The sequence below is a fragment of the Microtus oregoni genome, unplaced genomic scaffold (assembly GCF_018167655.1).
Source record: "Microtus oregoni isolate MIOR12 unplaced genomic scaffold, Mior012 000168F_000, whole genome shotgun sequence".
Lineage (NCBI taxonomy): Eukaryota > Metazoa > Chordata > Mammalia > Rodentia > Cricetidae > Microtus > Microtus oregoni.
This window is the reverse complement of record NW_024544823.1, coordinates 18,493-26,776: the sequence shown is the minus strand read 5'-3', so window position 1 is coordinate 26,776 and position 8,284 is coordinate 18,493. Positions and strand designations below refer to the sequence as shown.

Genomic DNA, 8,284 nt, shown 5'->3' with positions numbered 1-8,284 from the left:
GAGAGACATTTCATTGTATGGGCTGCTAAGCTAAATATATATATATATTCATATATATATATATATATATATCTTAAAGGTATCTTGATTTCAAAATATGGATCTAAGGATATGTTGCTTTGGAAAAGGGGTTCTTATTTTGTTTTCACAGAAGATGAGAAACTGTGGATTGCTTCCAGACCAATATGGTTTGATGAAACAAGACTCCCTGAAAGGTTGCCATAAACACCCCCACAAAGAAAATACTTTACCCAATAAATAGCAGAAAGCATTTTGGAGAAACTATGCCCATACTCGCAAATATTGCTTATAAATTTTTTATACATTTAAAGGGGATATGCAATAGAGATTTGCATTGGTACGGATTTTGGTTTATTGATACAAATTTAAGGTCAATTTTGTTATACTGTATATGTATGTGTATATATATATATATATATATTTCTGTTCTTGATTAATGTATTGTGATTGTGCAGTTTATTTAAAAAGGTAATGCATAATTAATAAATATAGGTAAAGCTTGTAGTCACGTTAGATAGTTTTCAAGATATATAGAGACATATTTCAGATAGATAGACATTCTTCAAATCCTTAGAGACTTTCAGAATATGGGATTTTAAATGTTTTAATAACTTAGGACTTTTCATGTGTTGCTTTTATTGCTTAATGAATAAAGAAACTACTTAGGCCTTGTGATAGGGTAGAACTTAGGTAGGCAGGGAAAACTAAATTATGTTCAGGGAGAAAGAAGGAAGCATCAGACAGAAGCCATAGAGCCACCACCAGAAACGGATGTGTGGAAACTGTACCAGTAAGCCACTATAACGTGACAATACACAGATTAATAAAAATGGGTTAAATTAATATATAAGAGTTAGCCAATAAAAAGCTAATGGGTGAAACAGTGATTTAATTAATACAGTTTCTATTAACTAATTAATTTTGAGTCTAAGCTTCCTACATTTGGGTTTACCCATTCTGATCACAGTCCATTGCTGTAGGATGTCACCACAGAAACTCTACAGGAATAGAAACAGGAACAATGGGAGAATGTTGTTTACTAGCTTGCTCCCAGTAGTTCAAAAATGTTTTCTTAAATTACCCAGGACCACCACCCCAAGGGTGGTACCACCAAGATTGAATTGTGACATCCCACATAAATCCTCAGTCAAGAAAATGTTCCATAGACATGCCCCAAGTTCATTCCGACGGAAGAAATTTCTCAAATGAGATTTTCTCCTCCAATAGGAATATAGTAGGTGTCTTGTTGACAAAAACAAAAAATCAGCAGAAAATGTAAAGGGAACTAGACAATATCAGAACATAGCTAAGGCTGCAGCACAGAGAAGAAACACAGTGCTAAGGAAAATGTCATCTTTGATCTTTTGCAACTAACTCTCTCTTGCTTTTTTTTTCAGTGATTATTTTTTATCAGAATCATGGGTCAGTTATTCTCTGATACATCTAACAATGAAGACAATGGAGATTTGGTGTCAAGTTCCACTAAATATTTTATGGAGATTAAGACAGAAAACAAAATCATTTCTCAGGAGACTATCCATTTAATAGAATTTCATCTGAAAAGGGGAAACATTCAAGGGGCAAACTCTGTAATCAATGATGCTTTAAAAAATATTGATAAGGCCCCAATAAGCGTTGCTGTGACAGGAGAGTCTGGAGGAGGGAAGTCCAGCTTCATCAATGCCCTGAGAGGGATGGGACCTGAAGACCAAGATGCAGCTGAAGAAGGGGTAATTGAGACAACTATGATGAGAACTTCATACCAACACCACAAAATTCAAACTTTGACTTTATGGGACCTGCCTGGCATTGGAACTATGAGCTTTCCACCAAAAGATTATCTGGAGAAAGTGAAATTCCAAGAGTATGATTTCTTCATTATTGTTTCTGCCACACGTTTTACAAAACTTGAACTAGACCTTGCCAAAGCAATCAGATTCATGAAAAAGAATTACTACTTTGTACGAACCAAGGTGGACAATGATTTACAAAATGAAAAGAAATCCAAACCACGCACCTTTGACGGAGAAAAGACCCTGCAGCAGATCAGAAGCTACTGTGAGAATACCTTCACTCAGAATAACATGGGGTGTACCACAGATTTTCCTGATTTCTAACAGACATTTATCTGACTATGATTTTCCAGTCCTGATGGACACTCTGATTAAGGATCTTCCTAATCAAAAGCGCCACAATTTTATGCTTTCCTTACCTAATATTACAGAGGCAGCCATTGGCAGAAAGCACAAGTCTATGCAGCAGTATATTTGGTTGGAAGCCTTCAAGGCTGGAATTTTAGCTACTGTTCCTGTAGTGGGCATAATCAGGGATGATGTAGAGAAGCTGAAGGAGAAGTTAAACCACTATCGAGTCCTCTTTGGAGTGGATGATGAATCTGTGGAATTCATGGCTAAGGATTCTCAAGTGCCTGTTGAACAATTAAGAAAAATCATTAAATCACCTTATTTGTTAGAAACTAAGAAAGAAGAAACATTAGGAGAATTGTTTTTAAAATATTTGGAGAAATTTGCCTCAGCTAATGGTGGGCTCCTTGCTTCAGGTCTTTACTTTAGAAAAACCTTTTACTTACAATTTCTTTTCCTTGACACAGTGGCTGAAGATGCCAAAGTTCTCCTTAGAGAGACATATTCAAAAATATAGTTTAAATTCAACTTATCCACAGCTACTGACCATGACAAGATCAAATGGTTAATGCCAGGAAGTTACTGGATAAATTCCCTCTATGATATCTTTTTTTACAGTAGCCAATCCTCTGCTACTATGGGACAAACTAAGGGTAAGAGTCATGTGCATTAATTTGTTTGAACCTGACAATCCCCAGCTTGAACTCTGTACCTTCCTCTTGGTCTCTCAACTCCACATGCACACTTGAATATGCACCCACAGCACACACACACACACACACACACACACACACATATATATATATACATACATACATGCCCCCACACAGTGCATAAAACACTTGCCATGCCATGCAGATAGAAGGAACAGAGATCAATTTACACAACCTGTATAAATGTTGAGTGAGTGTGACAGCCACCTTGTACTCCAAACTTAGAAGTCAGAAAGAGTGAAACCATTGAGCAAGCTAGATCATGTAAATCTGCAAGCTCAGGGTTCAATTGACAGACCCTGCCTTGGAAAACGACAGAAAGCAATTGAAGATAAGGCCTAACATAAGCCTGACATTGCCACACACATGTGAACATCCATACATACCATATAGAGAGACACATTTTAAATATGAAATAAAATAAGACTCAGGGAGTAAAAATAAAGTCTTAGAAAGTACTGTTGAGAAATATTATTTTAAGATTTGTTACATTTGTTTATGCTATGGAACATTTGTTTTAATGATGCAAAGTTGTATTGCATGCTTCTTTGTTGTGTTTGTTTGATTCTCTGAAGTTGTGTTACTTTGCCCGTCTAAAACACCTGACTGGTCTAATAAAGAGCTGAAGGGCCAATAGCAAGGTAGTAGAAAGTATAGGAGATGCTAGCATGCAGAGAGAAGAAATAAAATGAGATAAACAGGGATTGGAATGCACGAAAGAACTTGGAGCAAGAAAAGTAGTGGCCAGCCACACAGCCAAACTGCCACATAGCCAGAAATGGAATAAGAAGGAAAGAAAAGATATACAGAAAAAGGGGAAAGAAAATGCCAAGGGGCAAAAGGTATATGGGATAATTTAAGTTAAGAAAAGAACAAGCCATGCCTAGGCCAGGCATTTATAATAATAAGTCTCTGTGTGTAGTTATTTTGAAGATGTGTGATGAGCCCCACAAAGGGCCAAAGTCTAAAATCAAACAACATTTTGGTGTATCAGCATGGGGCTTGAAAATTGTGGAGAACCAAAAATGTGAGCCTATTCCACCTTGTCTGAAGATCAGAGATTTTGAGGTTACTCGATGTTGTTGACAACAACTGTGGCTACACACTTTGACCTAGAGTGTAGTTACTTGGTGTTTGAGACATTAAGATGGCCCATAGAGTTATATCCTCTCCACCCTGACCAAAGGTCAGAATTCAAGCACACTTCTGCTACACACACACACACACACACACACACACACACACACAGGTCTGTGACTCAGACATATTGCTCAGTAGCTCATTTCAGGAGAAGGGATGTGACAGTGAAGCACGATTATTAAAAACTCAGAAACAGAATTTGGGGTTCAACCTACAAGTCAGAAAAGCAAAACAGCCAGTGACTGGCTCTTGCCTCGACTTCAGTCCAAAATGGTGATCCTGCCTCCAGGAATCTCAAAATGAGACTGAGACTGAGGGCTGTCTCCTGACATCTTATAATCCTCTTTAGTTCTGGGAATAAAGATGTGTATTACTACCACCTGGTTTCTATGGAAAGTTGGTGTGGGATTTCCCTCTGTATACTAAATTACCATAATTGAATAAAGAAACTGCTTTGGACCTATAGCAGGGCAGAGGTAGGTGGGGAAGATGGAACTGAATGCTGGGAGAAAGAACGGCAGGGTCAGAGAGATGCCTTGGTGTCAGCAGAGACAGACGTGCTACAACTTTAGCCAGTAAGCCAGAGCCAAGTGGCGATACACAGATAAATAGAAATGGGTTCAATTAAGATGTAAGAGTTAGACAATAAGAGCTAATGGGCCAAGCAGTGAATCTACTTAATACAGATTTTGTGTGATTATTTTGGGTCTAAGCTATCTGGGCAGCCGGGACAAACAAGCAGCCCCTCCTCCAACAGCAAGTTAGTATGGCTGCTGGGATTAAATATGTGTATCATTGTTGTTTCGTGTGTAAGGCTGGCCAGAGTGGCTGTTTTACTTTTCTGATCTGTAGACAAGCTTCATTTATTAAAATACAAATGAACTAACACTACATTTCCCCTTTGTGTCTAAAATAAAAAAAAATAATGCTATAGCTAATACAAAAAACTATATACAATAAGTACAATAACTATATAAAAATAGATATACAGACTATATATATATATCAACAATATCTAGTCCATTTGAATTTGACAAATTCATAGAATATATTCCATATCTATTATATCTTGGTGAGTCCAAAGTCTTTAACTAATTTACTTTCTTTTTTTTTCTTTTTTTTTAACTTTTTTTTTATTGAGAAAAGAGAAAAAAAAACAAATTTCCTCCTCCTCCCAGCCTCCCATTTCCCTCCCCCTCCTCCCACCCTTCTCCCCCTCCCCCCACTCCTCTCCCCCTCCCTCTCCAGCCCAAAGAGCAGTCAGATTTCCCTGCCCTGTGGTAAGTCCTAGGTCCTCCCCCCTCCGTGCATTTCTAGGAAGGTGAACATCCAAACTGGCTAGGCTCCCACAAAACCAGCACATTACGTAGGTTCAAAACCCCGTGCCATTGTCCTTGGGTTCTCATCAGCCCTCATTGTTCGCCATGCTCAGAGAGTCCAGTTTTATCCCATGCTTTTTCAGTCACAGTCCAGCTGGCCTTGGTGAGCTCCCAATAGATCAGCTCCACTGTCTCAGTGGGTGGGTGCTCCCCTCGTGGTCCCGACTTCTTTGCTCATGTTCTCCCTCCTTCTGCTCCTCATCGGGACCTTGGGAGCTCAGTCCAGTGCTCCAGTGTGGGTCTCTGTCTCTGTCTCCATCCATCACCAGATGAAGGTTCTATGATGATATGCAAGATATTCGTCAGTATTGCTCTAGGATAGGGTCATTTCAGGTTCCCCATCCTCAGCTGCCCAAGGAACTAACTGGGGACCTCGGCTTGGGTATCTGGGAGCCACTCTAGGTTCAAGTCTCTTGCCAACCCTAAGGTGGCTCTCTTAACTAAGAACCGTGCTTCCGTGCTCCCCCATCCAACCTTCCTTCATCCCAATCCTCCCCCTTTCCCAAGCTCCCCCCCATTCTCCCCCTCTCCCCCCTCTCTCCCCATTTCCCCTTACCCCCATCCCACCCCACCCCCAAGATCTCAATTTTCTCCCCGACAATTTTGTCTACTTCCCATAGCCAAGAGGACAACTATATGCTTTTCCTTTGGTTCACCTTCTTACTTAGCTTCTTTGGGATCACCAAGTGTAGACTCCGTGACCCTTGTTTATGGCTAGAAACCAATTATGAGTGAGTACATCCCATGTTCATCTTTTTGGCTCTGGGATACCTCACTCAGGATAGTGTCTTCTATTTCCATCCATTTGCATGCAAAATTCGAGAAGTCATTGTTTTTTAACGCAGCATAGTACTCTAATGTGTAGATATTCCACACTTTCTTCATCCATTCTTCCATTGAAGGGCATCTAGGTTGTTTCCAGGTTCTGGCTATTACAAATAATACTGCTATGAACATAGTTGAACAAATGCTCTTGTCATGTGATAGGGCATCTCTTGGGTATATTCCCAGGAGTGGTATTGCTGGGTCCAGGGGTAAGTTGATCCCGAATTTCCTGAGAAACCGAAACACCGATTTCCAAAGTGGTTGCACAAGATTGCATTCCCACCAGCAATGGATGAGTGTTCCCCTTCCTCCACAGCCTCTCCAGCAAAGGCTATCATTGGAGTTTTTTATTTTAGCCATTCTGACAGGTGTAAGATGATATCTCAAAGTTGTTTTGATTTGCATTTCCCTGATTGCTAAGGAGGTTGAGCATGACCTTAAGTGTCTTTTGGCCATTTGAACTTCCTCTGCTGAGAATTCTCTGTTCAGTTCAGTGCCCCATTTTTTAATTGGGTTAATTAGCATTTTAAAGTCTAGTTTCCTGAGTTCTCTATATATTTTGGAGATCAGACCTTTGTCTGTTGCGGGGTTGGTGAAGATCTTCTCCCAGTCAGTAGGTTGCCTATTTGCCTTGGTGACAGTGTCCTTTGCTTTACAGAAGCTTCTCAGTTTTAGTAGGTCCCATTTATTCAAGGTTGCCCTTAAAGTCTGTGCTGTTGGGGTTACACATAGGAAGCGATCTCCTGTGCCCATCTCCTGTAGGGTACTTCCCACTTTCTCTTCTATCAGGTTCACTGTGTTCTGACTGATAGTGAGGTCTTTAATCCATTTGGACTTGAGTTTTGTGCATGGTGATAGATATGGGTCTATTTTCATTCTTCTACAGGTTGACATCCAGTTATGCCAGCACCATTTGTTAAAAATGCTTTCTTTCTTCCATTGTATACTTTTGGCTCCTTTATCAAAAATGAGGTGTTCATAGGTTTGTGGGTTAAAATTCGGGTCTTCTATACGATTCCATTGGTCAACTTCTCTGTTTTTATGCCAGTACCACACTGTTTTCATCACTGTAGCTCTGTAATAGAGTTTGAAGTCAGGGATGGTAATGCCTCCAGACAATCCTTTATTGTATAGGATTGTTTTGGCTATCCTGGGTTTTTTGTTTTTCCATATAAAGTTGATTATTGTCCTCTCAAGATCTGTGAAGAATTTTGATGGGACCCTGATGGGGATTGCATTGAATCTATAAATTGCCTTTGGTAGAATTGCCATTTTTACTATGTTGATCCTCCCAATCCAAGAGCAAGGAAGGTCCTTCCATTTTCTGGTATACTCCTCAATTTCTTTCTTCAATGCCTTAAAGTTCTTGTCAAATAGATCTTTCACTTCCTTGGTTAGAGTTACCCCAAGATATTTTATGCTGTTTGTGGCTATTGTGAAAGGTGAAGCTTCTCTGATTTCCCTCTCTGCTTCCATATCCTTTGTGTATAAGAGGGCGACTGATTTTTTGGAGTTTATCTTGTATCCTGCCACATTACTAAAGGTGTTTATCAGCTGTAAAAGTTCTTTGGTGGAGTTTTTGGGGTCGCTTATGTACACTATCATATCATCTGCAAATAACGAAAGTTTAACTTCTTCCTTTCCAATTCGAATCACTTTGATCCCCTTATGTTGTCTTATTGCTATTGCTAGAACTTCAAGTACTATATTGAAGAGGTATGGCGAGAGTGGACAGCCTTGTCGTGTTCCTGAGTTTAGTGGGATGGCTTTAAGTTTCTCTCCATTTAATTTAATGTTAGCTGTCTGCTTGCTGTATATAGCTTTTATTATATTTAGGTATGACACTTGTATCCCTAATCTCTCCAATACTTTTATCATAAAGGGGTGTTGAATTTAGTCAAATGCTTTTTCAGCATCTAATGAAATGATCATATGGTTTTTTTCTTTCAGTTTATTTATATGCTGGATTACATTGATAGATTTTCGTATGTTGAACCAGCCCTGCATCCCTGGGATGAAGCCTACTTGATCATAATGGATAATTTTCCTAATGTGTTCTTGG

General features: G+C 39.3%; 1 pseudogene; it reads left to right on the top strand.

The window, feature by feature from the left end:
* The first annotated feature begins 1,439 nt into the window (after positions 1–1,439).
* On the top strand, positions 1,440–2,734 carry LOC121445224 (annotated as a pseudogene).
* Positions 2,735–8,284: the final 5,550 nt, after the last annotated feature.